The sequence below is a fragment of the Hypanus sabinus genome, chromosome 17 (assembly GCF_030144855.1).
Source record: "Hypanus sabinus isolate sHypSab1 chromosome 17, sHypSab1.hap1, whole genome shotgun sequence".
NCBI lineage: Eukaryota > Metazoa > Chordata > Chondrichthyes > Myliobatiformes > Dasyatidae > Hypanus > Hypanus sabinus.
In genome coordinates, this window is record NC_082722.1 from 39,853,697 (window position 1) to 39,880,786 (window position 27,090).

At 37.5% G+C, this 27,090-nt stretch overlaps 1 protein-coding gene and 1 long non-coding RNA gene across 11 annotated transcripts in view; one reads left to right on the top strand and one right to left on the bottom strand.

Annotated features, from left to right (window-relative positions):
* znf423 (zinc finger protein 423) overlaps positions 1-27,090 on the top strand; it is a 392,953-nt gene that overhangs the window by 246,733 nt on the left and 119,130 nt on the right. The window lies entirely within an intron of this gene.
* The window catches only part of LOC132406846 (uncharacterized), a 37,706-nt gene that overhangs the window by 4,726 nt on the left and 5,890 nt on the right, over positions 1-27,090 (bottom strand). Inside the window, exons 2-5 of one of the 4 annotated variants that reach the window (XR_009516272.1) lie at positions 11,947-12,059; positions 11,400-11,534; positions 9,503-9,617; positions 156-280 (exon numbers count right to left, since the gene is read on the bottom strand). This is a non-coding gene — a long non-coding RNA (uncharacterized LOC132406846). Of the gene's footprint in view, positions 1-155; positions 281-9,502; positions 9,618-11,399; positions 11,535-11,946; positions 14,334-27,090 lie in introns of those variants that run through there. The other 3 variants (XR_009516271.1, XR_009516269.1, XR_009516270.1) reach the window with 3 other exon arrangements.

Here is a 27,090-nt window from a genome sequence, read left to right on the forward strand (position 1 = left end):
CTAGCTTTGCAACTATTTTTTAGTTTTTTTGCCAGTTCTTCATGTTTTGAAGCCAATATTGATTTGTCTGTTTGTGTGTTTTTTAAAAAATATTAGAGAAATCAATTAATAGACACTGCCTTTTTCTCTATCCCCATTTCACTCTCTGCACATACCTGCAATGTTTCTGCTGCGATTGTGGATTGTAAGGGGATTTACTGAACAGCTGCCAGTCAGTCTAATATCAGTTGTGTTCCAGCTCAGAATCCTCAGTACAAGTTATCCTCTCCTGAGGGACTGCCTACAGGAGAATAAAAAAATCATCAATGACATCGACTGACTGTGATAGAAGCCAAACTTTAAGCATTCACACTGAAATTGATTGTATTTTGTCTTTGCTATTTTATCACCAAAGTTTGTCAAATCCCACCAAGTCTTGCACAGAAGAGAAAGAACCAAATCGAGATCCCATTCTTGACCAGAGAAATAAGTTGGCATAATTGAAATTTATATAAACCCAATCCAAGCTAAGCCCAACATTGGATACTCAAGAAATGTTCAAAAGGGTACTTTGTGACAAGTAAGTGATGTTTTCAAATGAGGTCACTTCTACTATTTTGGGTATGTGTTGCAAGGCGGTGTATATTTTTGTGGTCCAATGGAGCTGTGGTGGGCCTCTTACTTTGATGGCTGGGGCTAATAGGATTCCTATTTAGGAGCACCCTGTGATTTGGAAATTAGTTAGGCAGCTAGGAGGAAAGTGCAACAGTAAAATGTTAACTGGACTTAATGCATACAGTATTCTACATGTCCAGTGCAGTTATATTTCCAGTTGTTTGTGATGTCTGCATATTAGTGATGTTTGTACACTCAAGTACCCTAAATGTGGTACCGTTCATTTTCTCAAAATTGGAAAAAATTACATTGCATTATTTCACTTATCTTGTTTTTCCCAATTTACTGGACTTGATATCTTTTATATTCTGGCACTCCTAATGAGAACATCTGTTTCCTCAATGACCAGTTATGCCAGATAATGCCACTTTGTACCATGCCAGCCAGTAATGTCTCATCACGATCGTTTCCAAGACTCCTGGTTTCACCGGTCACATTCACACCCAAAATTTGATTTATATTTCCAATGTATATTTTTTTTAATTTAAAAAATCTTTGTAGAGAGAATGGGAATGTGAAGAGAATAAAATAACAATCTATTCTTCACAATGGCTTCGCTTCCCATTCCTAAACTCCCTATACTTCCATCATGAAAGCATAGGAAAAACTTTAGAAGCCATTGAGGCCAAGTCCAAATTCGATTAAATTGTAGTTAATACTGTACCTCAAGTCCATTTTTCAGCCTTTTTCCATTTATACACATTTCCTTATTGTGTTAAATCTGTTGGTATCAGTCTTAAATGTTTTTCTAGTGTTTGTGGTGGAAAATTCTGAAGGATTTTGATTTCTGTGCAATGGTGTTTGCATTCATCTCAATCCTGCATGACTGATCTCAAACTGATATTATGCTGCTTGATTATGGTTGTTCAGCAAGAAGAAATAGTGTTATTATCTTGTTATTCCTTTTCAGAATTTTGTTTCAATATGATTCCCTCTCTTTTTTTTTCCTGAATAAAATTTCATTACAGGGCTCTTGGGTTGCATTGATATACTAGAGAACATTGGGGTGCAGGTTCTTTGAAAGTGGCAGCTCTAGTAGAAAGGGTGGTAAAGAAGGCATACAGCATACCTCATCAGTCAGGGCATTAAGTATCACGTTCAGGAAATCATGTTGCAGTATAAAGCCTTGGTAACGCTACATTTGGAGTTTTGTTTGAAGTTCAGGTCATCAGGATTTGTAGAGGGGCAGAAGAGTTTCTCTGGGATGTTGCATGGATTAGAGAGTATCAGCTTAAGGAGAGATTGGACAAACTTGGATTGTTTCCTCTGGAGTGCTGAAGGATGAGGGGCAACTTGATAGAAGTGTATGTAGCATTGTAGGAGGCATAGACTGCCCCAGCATGGAAACATCAGATACTGTAGGACATAGATTTCAGAGAAGGAAGGGAAAGTTTAAAGGAGATGCTCAGGGTAATTTTTATTTTACAAAGAAAATGCTTGATTTTCTTTGTACTCTGCACCACCAGGAGAGGTAGTGGAAACATAGGTTACTTTTCAGGATCAGGGAATGGAGGAATATAGACCATGTACAGGCAGATAGGAATAGTTTAACTGACTTGTTCCTTTGCTGCATTGTTCTATCTTCTAACCTCCCAGTGAATATTATCTGTCCTCACCAGCCTATCAATAACTATCGCCTGTCACCAAGAAGAAATTATCCTTCCTTTTATATAGGGATTAAAATTGAAGTCTAGTCTTATTATACTTCACCATTGAACTGCTTGCTGTAGCTCAGTGTTAATTTTATGCATTTCTTGAAACGGTATATTAAGATTTAGCCGTCGACCAACTTTTATTTGTTTCTCAACTTTTAAAACAAAAATTGTTTTTGTCTTCTTACTAAAATTTAGTACTTGATGATTTCTAACATTATATTCCAGTTATCAACTTATTGTCTATATAAGGGGTGTGCATGGGCAAAACCCATTGATTTTTGGATCAGTGAAAGACCTACCCCTTTACTCTCAATGCTATATACAGTGGCATGCAAAAGTTTGGGCACCCCGGTCAAAATTTCTGTTACTGTGAACAGCTAAGCGAGTAAAAGATGAACTGATTTCCAAAAGGCATAAAGTTAAAGATGACACATTTCTTTAAAATTTTAAGGAAGAGAACTTTTTTATTTCCGTCTTTTACAGTTTCAAAATAGCAAAAAAGAAAAGGACCCAAAGCAAAAGTTTGGGCACCCTGCATAGCAGTACTTGGTAACACCCCCTTTGGCGAGTATCACAGCTTGTAAACGCTTTTTGTAGCCAGCTAAGCGTCCTTCAATTCTTATTTGGGGGATTTTCCCCCATTCTTCCTTGCAAAAGGCTTCTAGTTCTGTGAGATTCTCAGGCCGTCTTGCATGCACTGCTCTTTTGAGGTCTATCCACAGATTTCCGATGATGTTTAGGTCAGAGGACGGTGAGGGCCATGGCAAAACCTTCAGCTTGTGCCTCTTGAGGTAGTCCATACTTCCATCATTGAAATGTAATTGAATTCATTCAAAAAGTTCTATTCAACAGGTTCAAAGGAACATCTAAACAAGCCTGATACATTTTGGAAACAAGTCCTGTGGACTGATGAAGTTAAAATAGAACTTCTTGGCCACAATGAGGAAAAGTATGTTTGGAGAAAAGTGCAGAATTTCATGAAAAGGACGCCTCTCCAACTGTGAAGCACGGGGTGGTTCAATCATGCTTTGGGCTTGTGTTGCAGCCAGTGGCATGGGGAACATTTACCAGTAAAGGGAAGAATGAATTCAATTAAATACCAGTAAATTCTGGAAGCAAACATCACACCTTTGGTAAAAAAGCCGAAGATGAAAAGAGGATGGCTTCTACAACAGGATAATGATCCTAAAACCTCAAAATCCACAATTGTCTACCTCAAGAGGTGCAAGCTGAAGGTTTTGCCATGGCCCTCATAGTCCCCTGACCTAAACATCATCAAGAATCTGGATAGACCTCAAAAGAACAGTGCATGCAAGATGGCCCAAGAATCTCAAAGAACTAGAAGCCTTTTGCAAGAACGAATGGGCAAAAATCCACCAAACAAGAATTGAAAGACTCTTACCTGGCTACAAAAAGTGTTTACAAGCTGTGATACTTGCCAAATGTGGTGTTACCAAGTACTGCCATGCAGGGTGCCCAATCTTTTGCTTTGGGCACATTTTCTTTTAGTTATTTTGAAACTGTAAAAGGTGGAAATAAAAAAGTTTTCTGGCTTAAAATATTAAAGAAATGTGTTATCTTTAATTTTATGCCTTTTGGAAATCAGTTCATCTTTTACTCGCTTAGCTATTCACAGTAACAGAAATTTTGACTGGGGTGCCCAAACTTTTGCATGCAACTGTATGTCATTATTTTATCTATCAAGACTACCATCTACCAATTCTGCAACAATACCCATTTAGCTCATGTCATTGTGGTCTTCACTGTCAACATGTTCTTCTCACCAACTTCTATTTCAAAGAATGCATTCAAATTCAGTGGATTCCAGTTAACTGGTTAATTGGGCATCTACTTTTTTGGGGCAGTTTCTAAACAGGGTCAGTCAGTTGCATGTGTGTTCAAAAAGTAGCAATTTTTATCACTGATAGTTGACGATAAATAAGCATCAAGACAATTCAGAATTGTTTTGCTCACTGTGGTTTCAGGCATTCAGGCTTGGGAAGGCCAGAATCAGAGAAAATAAAACAATTTCACTACAACAAGAAGTTAAGAACAGCAAAGAATTTGAAGATATCAACAATCATCTTGAATATTACAATGAAAATGAAGATTTGGAAGATGCAGTTGTCGAAACTAATGCAGTCCATTATGTACACTAGGTGATTGTGCTGGTTTTCCTGTTCAGAAGAACGTGGCAGCATACACTAGATGAATTCCTTCATTGATAAATGTTAGGAATCAATAGACCGTTTTGAGTACTACAGTAGTATGGTAGTGTTCTAATTTGTCCATATTTCATTTAAATACATAATAGGTTACTCAGTTAAATGGGTGTTTGTCTATTTCCATGAAACTTTGCCTAATTAGGGCAGCTACTTCATTAAGTTAGTTGATCCACTGTATTATCAAGTCTTTGGAAAACCAGTATTATTTTAACAAAGAGATCTGAGAAAGTTGTATATTCAATGGCTTTCTTTTGACTAAACGAGCAGCTTCATAAACTGAGGAGTACCAAAAGTAACTTGATCAATGAATCTAACATTCTCATGTCTGTGTCTATCTAGACATCTGGTTCATTATCATTATCGCTTCACTCAATCTATTTGTCATTATTAGGAAAATAGAGCTTTGTAATAAATTAAGAAATTACCGATGGTAAATTGTGGTTTCACTAGATTGATTTAGAGGACTGCAAGGTTAATTGATGAGGAAAGACTTAGTAGGGTAAAAGATTCAGAGAATGATTACAGGATAAATGCATAAGCTGCAGTTTTCTCTGGCTGTAGAGACTTGGGGTTAAGATGTAGAATGAGGGTAAGTTGTTTGGCCATTTAGGACTGGAATGTGAAGAAATTGGTTTATTCAATGACAATGAGAGGTTTATGGGTGCTCAGTCATTGAGTATACTCAAAGTTGATATTGGTATATTTAAGAGTGCCGTGGGAATTAAGCAGGCTTGGATGTGAATTAGAGTAATACCTGTAAACTTGATGAATGGTGGCACAATTTTGAGGGGCCCAGATGCCTTTTCCTAACCTCTTAATTTTTGTGTTTTTATTGATTAAATATAGTGGATTATGGTTAATACGGAGACATTGGGACCAGTACATTTGGTCCCAGTTACATGCCTGCCCCAACTAACCAAAGTTTTCTTAAATGAAATACAGAACAAATCGCAACACCACCAGTATTGCTACTTCAGTATTATGAAATTGTGTTACTCCTATTACTTAACAGCAGAGGAATTCATCTAGTATACACTGCTGTGTATGGCATGGCCAGGAAGGGATAGCACCTGTGGTGAAAGGGCTTGTAATGTCCATTCTGGGGAGCTCACTCACCTTTGATTCCCGCTGGACACTCAGCTCTCCCCTGTGCTTTCAAGTACAGGTGGCCCTCCTTATCCACGAGGGATTGGTTCCGGAACTTCTCACGGATACCAAAATTCACGGATGCTCAAGTCTCTTATTCAACCTGTCTCAATGCGGTGGATCTTAGGACCCAGCGGAACCCCAGACCTTATTTAACCTGTTTCAGTGCGGTGGACATTAGGACCCAGCGGTAGAGATCTGAATCCACAGTGTTTCTGTTCACGAAAATCATCACGATAACGATTGAAAATAAAGTGGAAATAGTAAAGTGATCGGAAAGAGGTGAAACGCCATCAGTCATTAGAAAAGTGTTAGGCTACGTCGGTCAACAATCGGAACAATTTTAAAGGATAAAGTGAGAAAGGCTGTGCCCCGATGAAAGCTACAATTATTGCTAAGCAACGCAGTGGTTTAATTATTAGGTTTTGGGGTTTTGGGTTTTTGATCCTCCACATCAACCCAGTATGGTGGAGAGCACGCTCGGAAGTGGTCTGTCACTAGATCGGACTCAGGAACTTCTGTTCCTGAGCCCAGCGCTGAAACATACGTTCTTAAGTGTTTTATATGCATAGAAAGGTAAAATATATTCTATATACTAACACAAACGTTTGACTAACTGACACTAAATAATACCGGATGTACCTGTTCCGACTTACTTAGTAAGTGAACTTCCGATTTTTTTCGATCCCGATCCATGATAACCCAGGCACATCCCCCCGTATTCTTTAAATCATCTCTAGATTACTTATAATACCTAATACAATGTAAATGCTATGTAAAATAGTTGTTATACTGCATTGTTTAGGGAATAATGACAAAATAATCTGTACATGCTCGAACAACAAGTGCTGGTAGAGCACTTACGGGTTTTCACTTTTCGCGGTTGGTTGAATTCGCGCATGCGGAATTCACAGGTAAGTAGGGCTGACTGTAACTGTATGTGACAGTGACCACACTCCAGTACACCACCTTGACAGGCGGACTAAGCAAGGGAGGGTAGCTGGTGGACCTCATACCCTGGTGAAATACGGACATTTTATCCTAAAATGTGAATGGCTGAGATCAACAACCAAGAAGGCAGTTCTGCAACACTTTGAGGACAGCGAGATCATCACAGAAGAAGTTATGGCTATCCATTTGAAACAAGGAAAAGCCCAGTTTGTGACAACTACTCATATCACTGGACCTGGACTTCTGAGGTCAACAAAATGGAACTATCCCAGTGCAACAGTTTTCCACTTTAAAGACTCTGCTGCACAGGTTTCACTATCATTGTCAGATACGATGAACAACCAACATGCTGCCAAGATCTTTTGAATTGATGGTCAATGAATAAAATTAGTGCAGGCAGTTAGTGTAGATAATGGACTGCCTTCATTCAATGCTTTTGACAGTTGCATCCTCCAGATCTTCATTTTCATTTTCATTGTGACATTCAAGATTATTATTCATGCAGGCCATCCATTGGTCAGGGTCAACCATGGATGTTACGTCCTAGTTGTTATATGAAAGTCTGTATGCAAGCCAAGGGGGTATGATAAGGAGAGCAATCTGTTGTCCCTGCAGCAGGTACCCCCTCTCCATGCAACTGAAGAATGCAAAGGAATGACAGGGACTGATACAGGTTGACACCAGTGTCATCACAGGAGTTGCCAGTCAATATTGAACTCAACGTAGGATTGCATTAGGCACACCAGCTCCATATTTTCCTCTGGGTTTACTCCTGAAGCCTTCCCCATGAGTGGGGATAGCCGCAAGACAGTTCAGGTTTAAGATTAGAGTTTTCATTCTCCTAGATGAGCTGCCAACCATGGCTGATGAGCCCCATCTACCCGAGATGATTATTAATGCTTTCAAATTCTTCGTCGGTCCTGACTTGTTGAAGTAGTGAAATCATTTCATTTTCACTCTCAGCCATTTCTGGCATCTCTAAGCTTGAATGCTAGAAACTGCAGGTAGCAAACCAGTTTTGTATTGTCTTAACTGCTTATTTCTTGCCAACTATCAGTGACTCAAATTGCTGCTTTTGGAGCACAAACACACGCAAATGACACTAGTTTAAAAACTTTCCTGTAAACATGGTGTAATGCCTAACACTAGTTAGAAACTATTCAGCAACAGTGTCCTGTCCCAGTTAAGTGGCATGGTGTCCCATATAAGCGGCTGCCCCAATTAACTGAAATCCACTGTACATGATTTGAAATCTATGGAGTCACTTGACAGCATAAAGAAAAAATCTCTTGCACTTGATTCCACTACACAGCTCATATGTTATTTTTTCATCTCAATTAAGGTCTAAACCAGGCCAGTACAAATGGCCCAAGCTCACCCAAACCCAAAATGTTTGCCAGAATATGTACCTGTGTGAGACAGGTACTCTATTCATATTCTGTTCCCAATATTTTGTTTCCGGTTCCCAGTACTTTTCTGGCTCTCATCTGATTTTTTTTTGATGTACAATAATTTGCTTTTCACATGAGAAGTTCCCTCAGTACCTGCATCATTTTGCTTATTATCTCACCTGAACCTAGCTTGGATAATTTCTCCACCATACTTAAATGTGATCTGGTGCTTTCCTTTTTGAAAAGAACAAAAATATGGTTTCATAGAGGACCTAGGAGATTACATAGTGTCATGGCATATATAATGTTAAACATGCAGGAATAGCTTTTTCTTGTACATTTTGCATTCCTATTTCTGACATCTATATATTTATGAGTTTCTTTATCTGGACAAAGGGCCATTTTTTTGTAATCAGAAGGGACAGATTTCGGTTGCTTTTGCTCCCAGCTCCGTTTCTTTTTGACATTGAACGTTATTTGTTCAAGCACTAGGTCACTTCTAGCCTATGTAGTTTCTGATAACCTGATGTCTCTCCTCAAAATTTAAAGCCAAGAAAATAGTTGTGCTTCCATCTTTTTAAATATTACTTATCTTGCTGCTTTATAGTTTTCAAATGATCAAAAATTAGTTACCTAGGAAATAGACTAATATGAAAGGCTTACATTTTCCAATTGCAGTGTGCTTTAAACCCAATTTAAATACTTTAGAAGTGTACTATTGTACCTTGGGAATTGTAGCTTCACATCAAAGTTCTACAGGTAGAAATGTGGGAATGCCAGATAATGGAGTGGAATAATTCTATATAGCAAAATGATGTACCATTAAATTGATGAATTGGATATTTAAAGCAGTGGATAAGGCTATCAATTAAATAGTGGCAGGGTTCAATGAGAGGAAATTAGATATTTTAGATAGTCTCTATAAAAGTGTACTAAGTATATACTAAGCAGGGGGTAATGAAAAGGGTTTAACTTTGAACATGCATCAGTGAGCATAGTCAATGAAGGAGACGGTTAAAAGGTTTAAAATTTAAAACACCATGTCTTAGTGTACTAAGCATTTGTAATAATTCAGATCAGAATCATAATATTATCATTGACTTGTATGACAAATTTATAAACCCCTTTCCCTCACCCACCTACCTTCCCCCTCACCTGGCTTCATCTATCACCTGCTAACTTGTACTCCTTTGCCTCTTCCTCCCACTTCCTCACCACCTTATTCTGGTTTCTTCACCTTTCCATTCCAGTCTTGATGAAGGGTCTCGATCCAAAACATTGACTCTTTATCCCTCTCCATAGATGTTGCCTGACCTGCAGAATTCCTCTTTCATTTTGCACTTCCAGCATCTGCAGAATCTCTTGTGTTCATATGATAATATTTGTTGTTCTGTGGCAGCAGTGCAGTGCAAAGACAGAAAAATGGCACAAATTACAAAAAAAAGTGTGAGGTGTGGGGAGAAAGGTAGCATTCACAGACCTTTCAGGAATCTGATGGCAGAGGAGAAATTGTTCCTGAATCATTGATTTTGCGTTTTCCGGCTCCTGTACCTCTTTCCTGATGGCAGTAATAGCATGCCTCAGTTGCCGTGGGTCTAAAGTGGTGGGTGAACAAAGAGAGCTGCTTTATTTAGAGTTATTTGGCATAGCCAAGATATGGTTACAAGGTAATCAAGCCTGGAAATTAAACATTTCAAGGTACTAGAATTTAGAAGGAACAACTAAATAGTGGACTTGATAATAAAAAATGACTAACAACAGTAACAGGGAATGATCTTAGATTGGAAGAGCAGCAAGTAAGGTTAGTAAGGCTGGCAAAAATTAGTAAAACTGATATAAAAAGACACCAATGGGAGTTGCTCCTTTCAAAACTGTACATTTGGAGAGATCATTGGTCAGGAATTTACAATAGATGTAGAAAAGCTCGAAAATAATAATGAAGCGCTTATTTTAGTTGATGTGAGGCATTTTAGAGGATGAGCTATTTTAATGCATTCAGGACAATTTTGAGGAGGAAGAACTTGGGATCAGGCTATTACAAACAATAAACACAAAAAAATCTGCAGATGCTGGAAATCCAAAGCAACACAAACAAAATACGGAGGAACTCGTCAGGTCGGGCAACATCTATGGAAATGAATGAACAGTCGACGCTTTGGGCTGAGACCCTTCTTTAGGATTGAAAGAGAAAGGGGAAGATGCGGAATGAAAAGGTGGGGGGTGGGAGGGGAAGAAGGCTAGCTGGAAAGTGATCAGGGAAGCCAGGCGGGTGGGAAAAGTAAAGGACTGGAGAAAGGGGTATGAGATAGGAAAGGAGAGTGACCCATAGTAGAAAGGGAAGGAGGAGGGGACCCAGGGGAAGTGATAGGTGAGAAGAGGTAAAAGGCCAGAGTGGGGAATAGAGAAAGAGCGGAGGAAACATTTTTTACTGGAAGGAGAAATCAATATTCATGTCATCTGTTACAAACTATGGCAACCAAACAATGATGGTCATAATTTAATTAGGAAGAAAAAAGTGATTATAAGGAGCACACATTTTAATCAGAATAGAGCCCTGAACCAAAGGCAATTACTGATGTATAAAGTTTGAAACTACAATGTAAAATCAGATTTTAAATTTGCAGTGGATCAGCAACTGCAACGCTTCGAACAATAATTCCTAATTCAACACAAATGGGATTGGTGTAGATAGGCCTCTCAGTCAGCATGAATGGGTTGGACTGAAGGGAACTAATTCCATTCTGAAAAGTTTTATGAATCTAAATGAATATTTTATTGGGATATAAGAACACCAGCAACAAATGAATGAACTCAAATTGGGAATAAACTCAGTGACTTTAAGAACTGCAGATGTACAGAGAGGAGAGTGGCAAAAATAAATGCGCCTCTAAGCGACAGGTGAAGCAGTTTGTAAAGGAAAATAAAGATGGAGAGACATTTAATACCAACATATTGATTTTGTTTTCCCTTCAAAATATATAATACATTTATGAGAAATGGAAAACCAAGTAACCCATTGATGGTGAGGAACTTGAAGTAAGTAGTCTAAGAGAAAATAACAGGGGTACTGGAGGTGGTGTGAGGTGTGCAAAAGCCAACAAATGCCCTCTGTCTGAAATCTAAGGTAATAACGAGATGATGGCGGAGAGAGTGAATGCAAGAATGGGGATCTTGTGATGAGTCTTGATACTAGAATAATTCTATCTGCTTGAAGTCATGGAGTCACATTGCACAGAAACAAGCCCTACAACCTGGGCACGTCCATGATGATCACAAGACACTATCTGTACAAATCTCAAGTACCAGCACTAGCTTGCATTGCATTGGCAATTCAAGTACTCATCAAGATACTTCTTAAATAACATCAGAGTACCTACCTCCACCACCTACTCAGACAATGCATTCTGGATTCCAACCATCCTTTACATGGAAACGTTCTTCCTCGGACCTCCTCCAAACGTCGTTCCCCTTTCACCTTATGCCTATGTCCTCTAGTTTATGATTCCTTTTCCCTGTGAAAAAGACTATTTGTATTAATCCTATTAATGCACCTCATGATTATATACCTACATTCTATCACCCCTCAGTCTCACGAAGGCCAACTTCTTGTGCAGATGATGGTGCAAATATGGAACAAGTTGGAAGTATATGGAAGTAGTTGAGGCAGTTGCAATAACAACACGTAAAAAAAATTGTGCAAGTATATAAATAGAAAAGATTTAGAGCAATGGTTTCCTAACCTTTCTGGGAAAGAAAATAGAAACTGGGAAATGGTAACAATTAATTGCAGAAATTACTCAAAACTATTTCAAACAATAAATAGAATTATTGATTTTGTTAATTACACTGAAAATAATTTTCATCAACAATTTTAAAGCATACATTAGTAGTGCACAACTAATCATTACTTCATTGCTTTTTCACCTTTCAATGAGATGGATGGGCTTGATGCAGTGATATCAGCTTCTCAACATCAGGCTGAATGTCACTCAAGAGTCGCATATCCCAATGTTCAGTAACTTGCAGTCTGTTTTGCTCTGAAAAATGTTGGGCAATTGCACTGAAACCACACTCCACTAAATATGATGTTGGAAAAACAATAAAGAACATCTTGATATTTTTCCCTATTTCAGGATGCATTCAGATTTCTTATTGCAGCCAAAAGTCTTGATATGAATTTTTGAACCTCGGCTTCAGCTCAGTCATTTTGTAGCAAGATCAGTTCTTCCATCCTTCCTGTTAATTCCTCATTACAAGTGTTCGAGAATAGATTTATTACCCAGTCTACTATTTGGATCAAGAGAACATACTGAAATCTCTCTGACATGTCTTAATTCAGCTCGCTAACGATGGCCAATGTTGCACTTAAATGGGGTTAATTTGGGCAGAAATGTAAAGACAACTGCTTTGACATTGATCAGATTCATATTATTTCCTTGCAAATGAAGATTGATTTCATTAAACTTGGTGAATAATTCTAACAAATAAGCAATGTCATGCCTAATATTCTTGAGTTGATTACAGAATGAAGCATTTGAGTCTTCAACAAATTTTATCACTGTTTCAAAAAGCGCATTAAAGCATCTCAGGCAGTTTCCTTTTGAGAGCCATCTGACTTCTGTGTGAAGCAGTAAGCATTCAAAATGTTCATCCTTGTCAATATAAAGTGCTTGAAATACTTGGGAATTGAGAGCATGCAACTTGGTTTTAATTACCTATGTGATAACAGTATTTAATGATTTGTACAGCTGATCACTTAGGTTATCTGAATTGCACCCTTAATAAGTATGTTAGGTACAGCTTTTTGAAAGAAAGTAATGATCCCACAGTGACATCTTGTCATTGATTGTGTCCCACCTGTTATACAAGCAAAACTGTTGGTGAGCAGAAAGTCCTCTTTGAAAAATTGCTCAACAACCTGAACTGTTGACTTCCCCTTGGTATCTGTTTCTAGTCCTCTTGCAAATAACAATTCTTGAACCATGCTTTCATCTTTTTATAAAGCAAACATAACCAAGAAGCAAAGATTAATCGCCATGCAAATTTGACTTATTCAACTGTAGAGCAAATTCTGTTGTAAGTACGTTGCACAATGTGTCTTCCACATTCTCAGACATTTCATTTATTTGTCTTTGAACAGAGTTTTCACTGAATGGAATCGCATTAATTAATTGGTCTTGGTGATTAATGCAAAACCCTACATAAAAGCTTTCTTACTGCTGGCAGAATCAGTACTCTGATTATGTGCGGATTTCCAGATTTAGTAACGAGCAATGAAATGCTGTATGGAACACATAAACTATCACTGTTTGGTTGTGAAGTGCTGGCAAACATGTTTTGAAGAGTTTTTTGTTTCTGAAAGTTTTCCCTCGGACTGAAAACAAGCCAAGTTCTTGTTTGCTTTATTAAAGTGTATTTCTCCTCAAGTTTTCAAGGAGCCTGGGTGGTTTCACGGCCTCATTTTAAAAAAAAACTTGTTTACACAATAGGCACATTGGCTGCTGTAGCTTGGTGCTGGTATAAATCCATATTTCAGATACGCTACACTTTACTGTCCATACTTCGCTTGTGTTTGTTCAATCACCTATTGTTTATGTCCACCCTCAATAAAGGGGAAAATTATAATGTCATCATAACTCAGACAAAACTTGACTCTCAGCCTGAAGGTCAGTAAAGTGGGGCAGTGATATCTTGGTTGGGCTGCGGGCTAGAGAAAAGCAGTCGAGACTATTCAAAAGGGCAGATCCTAAATTTTTCTCCAGTGAATGCCGTACTCTAATTCACAGGAAATGTGGCACTGCATGAGTAGAATATGGGAATTGTACTTGCTGACACTGTACTTCAGTAGTGACCAGCAGTAATACGTGGGCCAGACGGGGCCCAGAAATAACGCAATTTCTTCAGTCCAGATTGCTCATGAAATGCCAAATACAGTGAGGCCATGCTTTTCAACAACTATAATGTGCTTCAAATAAAGCCTCAGGGAATGGTGGCTGAACAAGAGATCTATCATTGTAATCAATTATGAGGCACTGAGAATCAAGTGCTCATAATAAGTAATTCATTTCTTAAATTAAGCTTGTAATCCCTCAACTGGCCCCCTTGCTACCATGCGCCCCCTCCCACTACTGCCTTTATTTTTATTCTCCCCTTAGAAACTCCCGTCACCTCTATAGGGGGGCAATATTACCCTCTTTGGGAACCACTCATTGCAGAGATATAGGCCTAATGTGGGAAATAGGACTAGTTTACGTTTTGGATAGTATGGGTGATTTGGGCTGAATGACCCATTACCATGCTAAATTTCTATTGCATTGCAACCGGAACTGTGCACAGTACCACAGCTGGAGCCTAACCAATATTTTATAAAGTTGCATATAACTTTCCTACTTTCATGTTCTTTGCTCCAGTTAATGAAAGCAAGTATTTGATATGCTTTCTTTGCATCTTATCTACTTGTAGTAGTGCCTTCATGGATTCTTGGACTTATACCTTACTGAATACAAATGGGAAGTATTGATTTAAGGCTCCTCGCCTCTAACTCCATGCACAAATTGCCATTTTATTCCCAAGTCAGCCCAAGGGTTTCCCTGTTGTTACCCTCTTGCTATCAATATACAGTACATGTAACATGTTTTAGGATTTTCCTTAATCTTACCTGCCAGTGATAAATCATGGCCCATCTTTTAAAAAAGGACTCGGTACAATACAGTACACTATAATAAGCATTCACTTTGCTGAGTTGTATAGGACCCTGGATAAGTCTGTCAATGCTGTAAGGCTGAAACTCTGGCTGGGAGCCTTGAGTGAGGGAACATAGTCTCAGTATAGATGGTTAGTCACTTAGGATTACAGTGAGAAGATTTTTAAATCAAATGTATTTAGTTTCTTGGATAGTGGTATCTGAATGCCACTGTTGTATTTGAGGCTGAGAGAAGCAGTTTAAGAAAAATAATGGAAATGAGAAATATGGGAATCAATTGAAAAAGTGGATTGTGTTAGAGAATCATCTGATTTTATTAAATGGTCTAAACCTAAGTAGCCTTATAGCCTACATGGCCTTTTCCTTATGTTCTGGGAAACTTGGAATCATGACATGTATTCAGGTAATGACCTTGTTCAATAAAGGAGTCTAATCTGCATGATATTCAATAGTATTATATTATTCAGATCCCCTGCATCTGAAGTGTGGAGGTCATCTTTAACCAGAAGGTCTGGCCTTATAGATACTGCAGTTCCATGACAGAATATTCTTTACGAAGCAACCCACTTGCTCAGTCCGTTGTCTGCCATTACGTGCAGGTTCCTAATGCTCAAAAGCCTCTGCCAGGTTAAAACAGTCTGCTTGATTGGCAACACACACACTCCAATTGCTGGAAGAACTCAGCAGGCCAGGCAGCCACAATGGGAATGGGCCGAGACCCTGCGTCAGGACCACTCAACCACTTATTCTTTTCCATAGGTACTGCTGAGTTCCTCCAGCATTTTGTGTGTATCACTTTGGATTTCCAGAGTCTGCAGATTTTGTGGTATCTGTGTTTCTGCATGTATGAATGGCTTTCTATCCAAACCTGAAAACTTTCACTCCCTCCGGTACCACCATTCTGTAGCTGTGACGTATACTGTGCGCACCAATACACATCAGTTTTTCTTTGTTGCTATCTCTAAAATTCATGACCTCTACCACCTGGAAAGTATCAGGTAACATAGTTTGGAACACCATTGCCTCCAAGTTTCTATCCAGGTCACACACCATTTTAGCATGGAAATATATGGCCATTACTTCATTGTTGGGTATAAATTCTGAACTTCCTATAGAATAGAAGTGGAAACTTTTGGAGAACCATAGCTAACTGCACCTGAGGAGAGAGAAACAGAGATAATGCTTTAGAGTGTTTTCAGATTTTTGTTTCTTGGATACGTGGGGAAAGTTTCTTCAAAAAGAATGCTGATTCAAGAAGATAGTAATCACATCTTCTTAACGACAGTTAATGACAGGAAATAAACGTTGGCCTACCCTTACCTAGCATGGATTGCTGTATTATGTTTGAAAACCAGAAGCTGAAACATAACAAATCACATGAAAATATTTATCCTTTATCAAAAATTTTAAAGCTATGTTCTGAAAGGCCAAAAGACAAACAATAAATATTCCACTTATTACAAATTCTGCTCCCAGCTCCTAAAATCTGAAACTGTTCTTTTCCCCCAATTACCTGGCAACCACGTATTTTTTTGAATACCTCCTGGTAAAATAGCTGTGATATAAATGACCATTTATGTTGTGCAGCCGAGGTGGTGCAGCAAAATAGAATGGAATGACAACGCAGCCTTCTTAAGTCTGATTTGTATTCTGCCTTAAACTAACTGATTTTGTGCTCCCATGCTGATTGATATATTGATTGATGGATCTACAGCTGGTGTTTGAAATGCTGGAGTGTTAACTCCATTGTGGTTAATTTTCAATTGTTTATGTGATTAGACAGCTGTATTTTTGTCCAGCAGCTTTGGGAATAAGGACCCTTCAGGTAAAACCTCCCCCATTCCTGCCCATAATGGACAGCTGAGGATGAGTTACTGAGAGCAAGAATCCTCTGCAGGTTCCTGCTGCGTGAATTTCTCAGGAAACTTTCACCTTGCAGAGTAGCATCTGGAGAGTAGGTTCCACTGAATTAGACACATCTGGATTTTGATGCTAGTGATTACATCTAGAAAGGAGTAATAGCATCATGCCTGCAGCCTTGAGAAAGTTTACCTGTAACATTTTGTTTTTTCATTTTGTTGTAAACTACTTCCTTGCATGTGTAAACATCCTTTCTGCCTGTCACCTATAGTGGTTTGGTCATGGAACAGTATTATTTGGGACTTGTCAGTACGACTGGAAATAATACTGTGTTTTCAGCGTTCAGAGTACGCAAACATCCGGTATTGAGTTTTTTATTATCCTCTATATTCAGAGTAGGATGGGAATGAATCACAAGATAAACTTTCTATTTACTCCCAGAAACCAACTATTTTTTGTGAAACCTGTTGTAAATTTCATGTAGAAATCTGATTCCAATCACAGGTTTATGTGAATGGTACGGTATTGAAGTGGACCATATTTGCAATTGATTTGAAATCTTATGAATCCACTTTTACAGGTAATAAAAATGATAGTCAATGAATAAGTGTGGTGTAGCTCTCAGCTGCCTTAGACTTAAGCCAATTAGGATAAAATTGGAGCAAAATGCCAAGTTGCACACCAGAAGGTTTTTAACTGACTTTTTCTCATTCCTTTACTTATTAGTTTTTCTTTTGTCATAAAAAAATACCATGATTGATTTTAGTGTCACCTTACTGTTGGTGCAAACTAATATATTCAAAAAACTCCCAGCAAAAATACCTTCAGCAGAATGTCAGAATATGATGGCATGAAGTCATAACATTCAGGTTGTCCAAACTATGAAGCTTCAACATTGGGAGATAGGGTTTTACTTACCAAGTGTATAGCTACTTCTCAGAACCTGCTTGTATAATACTGTGCTTAATTACTTGACAGGGTCTGAAAATATCTTACAGAAAACAAAGCAAGTTATCACCAAAATGTCAGCAAATATGAAACTGCCACTCTCAACTTCAGGGAGATGTTAGCAGTGGCATTTATTATTAGCCAAATGATAATAATCACACACTTTTTAAAGCTTATGGAGCTGGTCAGTGACAAACATCAAAATGTGGCATATATAATCATCATCTTTGCAGTGGGCTCGTGCCAGTCAGAGGTTTGCATGCTAATACAGCTGTCCTGAGGTCATAACAAAAAAAATTACGTAGCAATGTAATTTATGGAGGGTTCAATGAGAGTGTGATTTCAAGAGTGAAAGTGCAACAAGGAGCTCTGATTTCTCCACTTACCTTGCTCAGATTTGAGTTGTGTGATGGTGAAAGGAGTAAATAACCATTTGTGTGAAGCAGACTGTTTGATTAGAGTAATAGTTAGTTGGCAGAATTAATTTGGGCACATTCTATTGCAGTGATTGGTTTTTACAGGCAGATTTGCTGTCGACCTGTGCTGTAAGTGATGAATTTGCAATCTTAAACAAACATGGGAATATTTAGCTTTTGTGTCATTGTACATGTGGATTTAAGTGAGGTTTTTTGAAGAGTTATAATCTGTTGTTTTTAAGATGGCAAGTATAAAAAAGAACGATTTGATAATTGTCATACATTTCACATTGATCACCTGAATGGATGGACGCAGTTGCAAAGGTCGACTTTCCTTACTACTGTTACTTGAAGGAAAAATGCAGTTGACAGTGAGTTAATCTTCTATACTGCTGGATTCTTATACGACATGTTGCAATTGATAAAGATAAGTCTATTTAATTTAATTATGCTCAGGAAAAGACAATCTGATAATTGGGAGCTTTTTTTTGGCAGTAGAATAATTCCCATTAAAAGGCATCTGAAATAATGAACAGAAAAGGGACCTTAGGAATTGGGCACCTGAAATAATGAACAGAAAAGGGATTGTAAGATACTGTTCTGTAGGAATTAAACAGTAACATACATCCCCAGCATGGAAGCCAGGGAAAGTAACACTATATGGTTGAAGATAGCTTCCGGTTTTATTGTTTTATTTTGCTATATTTATTTTTTAAATGCCACTATTAAGTCTCCATAGATTGTCAATTCAAATTAGTGATGGAAATCAATTCAGTGTAGATTTTCACAGAGATTGGCATTTCTTCAGCTAGCCATCACGGCAGCTGGACTTCATTAACCACTGGTGTTAATTACTGGGAGGCTGTTAGTTCAGTCCACATGTACAGGCACTTGGGGTAACACAAAAGAGTCACCTTGAAAATGAACATTCTCTCCAGACTGACTACCAGTAAATAAGTGAAAATAGCTTCATTTTTTCCATTCTAGAAAAATAGAACCTTTTGTTTTAATGCAAACTGTTTTTAATCTCTATAACTGCATAGCAAAGAAAATGAAGTGGTAAGCATCCGGTTAATTGAAAGGTTGTCAATTATTTTATGAGGTACGGATAATTATAGAGTTGTAAGACAAAGAAAAATTGTGCTGTTTCCTTTAGTCTTTAATTCTCCATCAGGACCAGAGTCTGTATTTTCTGCAGAAAATCAATGTATTCTGATTCTGTAATTTCCCATGGTGCATCACTCAAGAGTGCGCTGTGTTGAGAGCTGACATATCCGGTCATGGTAGTCTGAACTTTTCTGTAAAGAATTCATTGGAATTTCACAACCTTTGCTGGATTTTGTGAAAACACTTATTTGTGTTTGTGTAAACCTGCTAATGGCGGATGCCTGCATTGTGAATCCCACCTACAATCCACGCTCGTTATGGCGTGGAAAGCACTGTTAATAATGCATCTGTGAAACTCAGCTGCAAGGGAGCCAAGTAATTATCCCACTGTAGCAATCCCTGCCTCAGTGTCATCACAACTGGGGCTTCATTAAAAGTCCTAACAGTAAAGACTTTGTGTATCTGTCTGTCTGTGTATGTGTGCATGTATGTGTGTGTCTAGCTGTCCATATTTTTTCTCATTTAAATGATCAGCCATGCCATGGCACAGAGGTAATTTGACTTTTTGAAACCCAAGCAGCCCTGGTGTATTTCCTTCTAGCTTCACCTTCAGTGCAGTACCAGCTGATCAGCCTCAACCGAACAAAGGGTTTATCTGAAGCTCTGAAGCATGTATGAACCAGCTTCTACCAAAGGAAAAAAAATCAAAGGACACGAGTAAATGTGTTAATTCAGAGCAAAATACACACAGCTAGACACTAAATCTTTGCAGGGATTTTAGCTTTTGAAAGCACTTCTTTGATCATTGCTCGAAACAAATTCCCTTCCTGCACGATAAAGTAAGCTATAGGCTACACACATCCACAATAAAGGCAGGACCTGGATTTAAAGCTCCAAGGGCCTTTTACGTTTTCCTCAACCAGATATTTTTCTGAAGGAACAACTTAGAGTTTGTATTTTGCTTTAGCTCAGCAGCCAGGTTTGCAGTTGGAATGGTGAGAAAAGAAGTGTGTGAGTATTGTGCTATGAAGGGAACAATCCTGCAGTGAAGCAGTTGTGATATTAGAGCGGCTCTCCTAAGAAATCCCATGGCTCCTGTGTACTGATCGTAGTGGCACATTCCCAGACAGCTGGTCGCTCAGCATGGGCTGTGCATGCAGCTAGGAAGCTAGCGCGCTGGCGGAGAACAGGTAATGCTCTAATTTCCCCTGTGCAGATGCGGCCAGGAATATCTTAATTTATTGGTGTGCTGGCATGCAAGTGGGATGCCGGCTGTGCAGTCTTGCATATCTGTTAGCAAAATGAACTGGTGGGTGCTATCTTTCACTAAGTTAAGTTTGAAATATTCATTTTTTCCTATTGCCCTAAATTGATTGAGTGATTGTTGTAATTTCTTAGGTCCATACAAAAAAATGCAATTATTGATCAAGAAACAAATTAAAACTTATGGCCGTGGTAGTTAGTCACTCAGAAAAATGATTCTTGATGATTTCACAGTTTACCTTACATTGACAAGATTTTTAAATGGAAGGCACACGACTATCACAATCAGTGACAAATTCAATTACATATTTGACTTTATTTCAAGATTATTATTGAACATTTACCTCCTTTGAAATAATCTTGAAAATTGCATTTTTTTTCTATGTTAGTGTCTCTCCTTCACCTTTGCCTTCAAGAAAAGTATTTTAAAAATTCTTGAAGGTGAATGTCACTGAAATTGAGACTATCAAATCACTTGGCTCTACTGCTTTCCTTCCCTTCCTACAACACTCTGGATCAAACTTCCAAGATTCCCCAACTGATTCAGCCTTGAACCTATGTCCTTATCTAGTTATTCCCCACATGCCTCCTCCAAATTCCTTATGATCATGAAATTAATTTCCTGCTCCCTTGACCACTATGCACTAAGTGGTTGCCCATCCAAGTCTTCTATTCAGGTGCCCCCCCCCCCAATATAATGGCACAGTTTGTCAGAATTACCAGGCTCATCCACATATTTGATATTGTTGTCCTACTCAAAACAAAGCAATCATGGAATCTTATAACTTTGCAGATGGTTAATCCGTTTCCAATTTCTTCTTAAACGTGTCTTCCTAAATTCATAACCATCTTTCCCATTCTCCATGTTGAATCTCTCCAGTTATTTTTCTGCCTTGCCACAATAATAGAAACTCCTCTTACCAAGGGCGTAAATTTCATACAGACAGCCCCCAGGTTTTGTAAATAGTTCTATTTCTGAGAACTATCTGTAACTGGTTTCTACATTGGTCAGAAATGTCCATTTTCTATAGCTACCCTTGTCATATTGGTCTTCATACATTTGCTATATGTCTTTCAGACCACTGAATAATCACCAAATGCTCTCCACAAATTATCTAATTGAATCTATTTTACATTCAGTCATTAATGAATGCCATAAAACATTATTATTTTTACTAGCTTGAAAAATGTTAAAAATGTTCAAAGGAGTTTATGCAGAATCATATTTTTGTTAATTTGTAACTGGGGAGTCCCTGAAAAGTTTAACTGTGACAAAGATAAATTTATTCAGTCATTTCTGCTTTGAGCAGTGTACAAGCTTTGACATAGTTAACTATACTGCCCACTTCCGACTTCCTTCCATTTGAGTTCACCACTCTTCTGGTTCCATTCTGATTTAACTAGTCATAGTCAAAGACTGTCCTCTTCTTCCCACTATTTCTTTTGTTGTTCATCCCTTTTTTTGTTATCTAGAATTTCTTACCGATACCCCATCTGCAGCAACATCATCTCTAAACCCATGCATTGCCTTTTCAGTCTCCCAATGATTTTTAAATAGTCTAGCAGTTTGTCCAACATCCAATAGCGGGTGAACAGAGTCTCCTCCGTATAGATATTTGGAAGATCAAGCCATTGTCTTCATTCCTCATTACAACCATTGTAACTTACTGAAATTCTAGTTGTTGTTTATGGTTGCTCCCCAAGATTAACTTCTTCATGATTAGTAAATCTACAAGTTACTACCTCCATTGAAATTTTCAACACCGACTTTGCTCATCTGCTGTTGAAATCCTCACTCATGCCTTTGTTAAATCCACGTTTGGCGTTTCCAAGCTACTCCTGGCCAATCTCCCACATTCAACCCTGTAAATGAGGATGCTTGAAATCCTGCTGCGTCATAATTTACACCAGGTCTTTTTCACCCACCATATCTATGCTTCCCGTTGACATTGGCTCCTCGTTAAGCAATACTTTGATTTTAAAATTCTCACTTCTTGCTTTCAAATCCCTCCGTGATCTCACCCCTGTATCACTATAATCTCTTTTAGTCTTTCTAAGGTATTTGTACTCCTCCTTGTTTAGCCTCTTGAATATTTCCTTTTTTAATTGGTCATTAGCAGCCATACTTCAGTTGGCAAGATCATTGGGTCTAGAAATTTCTCTCTTAATCTCACTGCCTTTCAATTTCTTTCCATAACTGCACCTGTTTTCACCACTTTCCCACTTTAAAACATTTCTTGGGATGTGTCCATCTATTCATTTCCAACATCTGGATCAGTGTCATATTTTGTCTGATAATGCTCTTCCAAAGAACTTCAGGAATAATACATTGAATGTGCATTTCTTTTCTTGGAATATTTTTTTCTGAAATGGCAGCTACTCAAGTACATCATTAGGTGATTATTTTCCGTTGTTTTCAGCAGCTGTGATCAGTTTGTCGCAGTCAATTGAAAACTTCTGCCAGTATTATCTCTACATTTCCCTTTCTCAAACTATTTCATGTTTGCACTTGTACAAATGCTTCATTAAGCTGGGTATTTATAAGAAGTGGGATTGTGACTGTTGTGAATGAGAAATCACAAAAAAGCAAACTTTCTATATTTGAGCTACAAGGTTAGGTATGAGAGGCCAGACCACGTTTTGTCAATAATCATTTATAAAGAACCAATCATTTGAGATTCAGAGGCATATAGAAATGGAATAAAATTTTATTGCTTAGGAAATGTTACACATTTGTTAAGTAATTCAGAAATATTTTCTTTCAACTCTTGAAAGCACCAGCCAGCAATCTGTAACTTATTCTGTGAAATCCTTCAACATTGTTGGATTGCAGTTTGTGTAAAGTCAGCTTAAAAAAAATGAAGACGTATATTACAGTTTAAGTTAGTAACTTAATACTGGCGAGGAGTTAACAGGACTATTTTATTCCCTGGAAATAAATTGATAAGGAAAGGAAGTATTAAAGCTACCCACATTTTCACATGTCTCTCACTCCTTCCTTAACTAATCGCTTAGTGGACAAATCTATAGTGGCATTGCACCATGCTAATAAGTCATTGAAGCAACCAGATCCAGTTACCAATTTATAATTAGCTAGGGCAGCACTTATCCTGGGATATGATACAAGTTAGATGGGCATATACAGGATAAGTTAACCTCAGTAGAATTCATGGTCAAATGGTACCACTGTTCCCTCTAAGCTGTGTGGGTGCACGGTTGTGCAGTAACTAAAATGCGCTTGTGCACGTGACCTTTGTTGCTATGCAGCTGGAATAAAGATAGATGAGAACAAGTTTACAAAACGTGAAAGATTTTCTTTGTTGTATGGTATTTCATTATATCCTTCAATTAATAAACGAAATCAAAATTATGTGATTTTTCAAATTTCATTCATAGTATGCATGTTATTAAAAATACACTTAAAGTGACATCCAGTTTTCATGCCATTTAAAAATTTCCTGCTCAGAGCAGTGGTTGGTCCATGCAGCTGTAAAAAAAAGAATTAGAAGGAACATTGATTGCCACCACCAAAATTCTTAAATGACAAGTAGTCATATAATTGGAAAAACTGCAAATGCATAATAATCCCTACTCTGGCAAGTTAGGTCATTTTCAGGATAGCAGAGAAAATTAGAGACAGAAAAAGATATCTTCGTATTCCAGAATGCCTTCGGTTAATGTGGTGGTTTTCTACTTCCATTTCTTGTGAGAAAGCTGTTTTCAGCTGAGTTTTATGTCAGGGGTTATATTTATTTATTTTTATTTATTTCATGACAAGCTTCCAGCACAATGTGGTTTAAATATAGGCTAAATAATTATCTTCACTCTTCATTGATATCGATTCTATCGTATCTAAAAGTATATATTTTATATGGTTATATTACTTGGTCTTTAATTTGTTGCAAATAAAATGTTTTATTACTATTTACAAATGTTAGTGCTCATTGTGTTATTGTAGCCAAATTGAAACTAGCTCTTGATAAAATTGCAATCATGATGTCAGTCATTAATTTTGTATGAATGTTATCATGCATCAAGCATGAAGTACATTGACTATCAGTGTGTCAGATCCAAATTGCCGTCATTTAAAAAATGAAATACAGAATGACATTCCCTCATTAAATATAAACCATGCACGTTGTGTTTAATAACTTATGAAATGCTCCATTACAACTTGAACTTTTAATTCTTTTGGCCTTTGAAGGATAACTCTTTTCTTGCTTATACATGATCAGATCCATTATCTGATAGTGTATAACATGTTAAGAGTAAAACAAATGGAATGTTTTAACGTTGAGGCAGCTGAATATTTAGTTGTATTTTAAGAGGCATTCTCCAAGGGAAGCTATATTTAGTATTGTAGTTTTATAGCAGGATGCCAATTCTCGGGGTAATTATATACTTGAGTATAGTGTAACAAGATTCTGATTATAACTTGCACACTGATACAATGCACACTTCTTTCTTAAGAGATCTTTATAGTAAAAGAGAAACCTATCAAGTCGACAATTATTTAACTAGAGGAAATAAAGTGAGAAGCCAGTTGTATTATTAGGTGTGAGTACCTGTTTCACAATTGTTAAACAGATGACTTGCATAACATTTATCTATTGTAGAAAATAGTAATATTTTGTGTTTGGTTTGCCATATACATTCTGGCATTACTGTGCAACTAATACTAATTAATAGCACAGTTTGCAGTTGTTTAGCAGTGCTTGTGGTGTTAAGTGATTTCACAGGAAAATTCAGTCCCAGTATTCCTGAAGTTGGCAAACATATTATATAATGATTAATATAGAGATCTGTATAGACTTTATATATCAATTGTACAGATGTTTTGAAATAAAATTCAGTGCTTTGAAGATAACATTATTGCATCTGAAGATTAAATGTGCTCTCTGTAGATTGATAAGATTTCCATTCCTCGACTTCACATTTGGAAATAGTGGAAGAACATGCACTTTATTTGTAAGAGGAGAAATAAATAATTACTGCTGAACTTTGCTAGTTTATATCATAATGCTTAATCTCTATTGGTTACATGCACTGATGTGTTGTCATCAACAACAGAAAAAATGTAATTATTATAAAACACTAGATGTATTTAGCAGCTTGTATTGCTCTTAGGAGGTTTTTGGTTGTTGAAAGGGGAATCAGAATCGTTGTGGAGGATCCAATTAGGTAAAGAGCTAATGAATGAGAAATTGCGATTTAGTACACAGAGGTAATATAATTAATGGTCCACATACCATTCTACTGGGGACTTAAAATGATGGCAGGTTACTGAAATACATATAATATCGCACTGGATTATTTTGGTAGTGGGTGTGGGGTTGGGTGATTTCATAATACCTATATCATGTTGCGTGACACTCAAGTGTTTTGAAGCATAGGTAGTGTACGTATATGAAAATCAAATTATAAATCTGTTCCTAGTATATGATATTTATAAGAAGCCCTTTCTGTATATTGTTAACGTGTTACACAGAAATTATTTAGGTTTTTTTGAAAGCATTCTGAAAAACATGAGCAGCAGCCTTGAGAATAAATCTTCATCAATTTGTTAGAATCAGGTTTAATATCACTGGCATATGTCGTGAAATTTGTTGTTCTGTGGCAGCAGAACATCGCAATACGTGATAAAAGATAAATCACAATAAGTGTGTGTGTGTGTATATATATATAGTTGAACAAGTAGTGCAGCTTAATTTTGCACTGTTTTAATGTTTCTCATTGGGATTTGGGGTTTTTAATTTGTAAAATGTTTTGAAAAACTAATAAAAAAAATTTAAAAAAAAACAAGTAGTGCAGAAAAAGAGGAAATAAAAAAAATACCGAGGTAGTGTTCATAGGGTTCATTGTCCATTCAGAGATCTGATGGTGGAGGGGAAGAAGCTGTTCCTGAAGCATTGAACGTTTGTCTTTAGTCTCCTGTATCACCTCCCTAATGGTAGCAATGAGAAGAGCCCTGTCCTGGGTGATGAGGTCCTTAATGATGGAGGCTGCCTTTTTGAGCCATCGCCTTTTCAAGGTGCCCATGATGAAACTTGCTGAATTAACAGCTTTCTGCAGCTTTTTCCGATCCTATACAGTGCCTCTGCCATACGAGATGGAGGTGCAACCAGATAGAATGCTTTCCTCAGTACAACTGTAGGAATTTGTGAGTAGAGAATTTGCTGAAAGACTTGCAGCAGCAGTGTTAGACATCTGAGGTTCTCAAATTGTTAGAGTACTAGCCTGAATTGGGCTGAATATATCCACATTCTAACTGGGTCGAGTACACATTGAAGCTTCTAAATATGGTGAAGCCTGGTTAATTGGGATACTTCAGGACTAGTACATTTTACTAGCCCCAATTAGCCAAGGTTTCATGGAAATAGTTAAAAGGTATAAAAAGACAAACTACCATTTAACTGACTGACATTGTATATTTAAATTAAATGTTGAAAAAATTAGATCACTAGAAATACTACTATAGTAGTATAAAACAGTGTTGGAGGCTGTGGTATAAGAAAGGACCCTATGGAAAATCCTGGCAATTCTGGACAATATTTCTCACCCTCTGCATGTCACCTTGGCTGAACAGAGGAGCACTTTTAGTAACAGACTGAGACAACTGTGCTGCTCCAAAGAGCACTACATGAGGTTATTCTTACTCTCGGCCATTAGGCTCTATAATGAGTCAACCTATAGGTGAAGAAGTGATGACCCCTCCTGATAGACTGTTTGAGGTAACTTATTTTTTATTCCTTCTTGCTTATCTTCTTATAT